Genomic DNA, 2532 nt, shown 5'->3' on the forward strand with positions numbered 1-2532 from the left:
CCCGCTGCCTTTTGGCCGCCGACCGGGGACCCCACCCTGGAGGAGAGGTCCAAGCCCCTCCCTGAGATTTGAGCTGCGCTTCTGCAAAAGCAGGACGAGCTGCAAAGGCTTCTTTTAGCTGGAAAGCACGCCTCTTCCCGTGTCCTCACGCTTCTGGAAGCTACATGGGACTCCGCGCTTCCTTTTCTTTAAATAAAAATAAAAACAAAGAAATGTCACAGTTCTTTGATGGATACAATGTGTATCCAGTATACCTGAGCAAACGCCAGTCTGCGACATTTGCAATCCCTGGTTAGAGCTCCATGTAAGATCCTCTATAAAAACAGTATTCCGTGTGAAGACAAGAAAAGGTACTTTGTATGTTAGAAACCATCCAGAGAATTTTCTCCCCAGCATCTCCAACTTCCCTACCGATAGGAAATCTGATTCAATGGGAAGTTTTTATGCAAGCACCCACCTCAGCACACTCTAGTTTTCTGCTCGAAAGCTGAGGGCACAGAATCAAAGTTATCTCAGGTCCTAATGCAAGCCGCTAATTTCTACCTTCCCCCAGTAACAGACCGTGTCCCTGTGTCCGTGTTGATACTGCTGCTTCAGTTTGCTACCTAATACTTGGCTCATCGTGGCTGCTGTCTTCCCCTGGGACCCTTAGCACATCCAGTGTTTCTTGAGGTCGAGAAGAAGAAAAACAAAACAAAACATGTTCTTAGCCACAAGCTATATACCACTCATATGCTGGTCCCCAAAACCCAAAAGTCAGTTGAAGTACTTGAGTTATTTCCTCCGTGCAGTAATTGATGGTGTTATCATTCATTCATTCAACAATAAGTATTTACAGAGGGATTCTAACACATTCTGTCATACACTGAGCTTAGTCATGGAGCTCACCTAGTGAGAATGACATTCATTCATTCATTTCACCAATACCAGGCACCATGCTAGGTTCTGAGGGCACAGAGCCACTAGTTCTGCACTCACAGAGGATATACAGTCTAGTGGGGGGGGGGGGACACAAACATTAAGCAGTCTCACAAATGTATCACTGCAACTGTGAAAAATGTTACCAAAAACAAAAAAAAGGTGCCTGACACTAAGATATATAACAGGCCAGGTATGTAATAGGACCGGAGACTGAGTAAAGAACTGAAGGATTAAGAAGGAATTAACCAGGTCAAGGGGCAGTGTAGAGTCGAGACTTGGACAAGGGCAAAAGCATTTCAGAGGAAAGTCTTGCATGGTAAGCAGACTGCCCGATTCCAGGAACCGAAAAAAGATCTCCACTCGGGGTTATTCCCTTTGGGAGGAGGGGTCGGACAAGGGAGTAGAAGGCACAGGACACGGCTGTGGTGTAGACACTGGTGCTGATGCCATCAGTGGGGATCTGAGACTGCGAGGCTTTGTGGGCCAGTCCCCTAGTTACGTAATGGGCAACACTTCTCAGGCTGGCAAGACCAAGAAAAGACTCGCTGAGGAATGAATTTTAGAGCTGAGCCTTGGCTAAAGGGCAGGAGATTTCCAGAGGAAGACAGAAGGCTTTCCAAGCCAGTGTGACCCATGTGAAGGGACAATCACAGGAGAGAACAGTTGCGTCCAACCTGAGTGGGGGTGGCGCAGGTGTGGCTTGGCTGCGGAGGTTGGCCGCAGTGAAGACTGACCACGGAGAACACTTCTGTCTGGGCAACACATGAAGCTCTGGACCTAGAGGCGGCAGCAGACAAGGAGAGGCGGGCCTTGGAGAGACCCGGAGACACAGCTGGACCTGCAGTGGACTCGAATGGCCGTAGGGAGCATAGGATGTGGAGGAGAGTAAGGAGCCGCGGCTGATGACAGTGGCTAAGAGAATAGTAGTAGCTGTCATTTTTTAAGCATCTACCCCGTGCCAGACACAGACATTACCTCGTCGGCCCTCACAAAAAACCCACAAAGTAAAACCATTATTATCCCCATTTGGGATATGAGGCAACTGAGGCACAAAGAGGTCAAATAGCTCAGCTAAGGTGACACGGCTGCTAAGTGGCAGGGCCAGGATTCAGACCCGAGCCCAGCTTCGTCGCTCTGGTCTAAGGCCCGTCCTGAGATTTCTAGCTTGGCAAATGGTGATGGGCAAGGATCACCTGGAGGAAGGGCAAATTCTTGTCCTGGAGATGTCAGGTGCGAAGTACCAGGCGTGCAAGAGAAAACAGGGGTAGATAGGGAGGGGCCCGGAGGTGGGGCAAGGGCGGAGGTTTGGGGGCTGAGGGTGTGGGTACCTTCCATGCAGTCAGTCTCTGGAGTCACAGAGAATAGGGACCTAATAAGTAGATGAGAGAAAAAAAAAAAAGTTCCTTGTAGAGTGGCCATTTTGAGGTTTGTCCATTTCAATTCAATTAAGGCAAAACTCGGCTTTACAAGATAAAATAGAGAACATAGTTTTAAGATGTAAAACAGATCTCGATCAACCAAACCAAAAAGGTAGGCATGAAGCAAAGTCATGGTACATACAAGTCTAGACAGATAACGTATAATGGCATCGCATCTTACCAGGAGTAGGCT

Source organism: Pteropus alecto, unplaced genomic scaffold (genome assembly GCF_000325575.1).
Source record: "Pteropus alecto unplaced genomic scaffold, ASM32557v1 scaffold123, whole genome shotgun sequence".
NCBI lineage: Eukaryota > Metazoa > Chordata > Mammalia > Chiroptera > Pteropodidae > Pteropus > Pteropus alecto.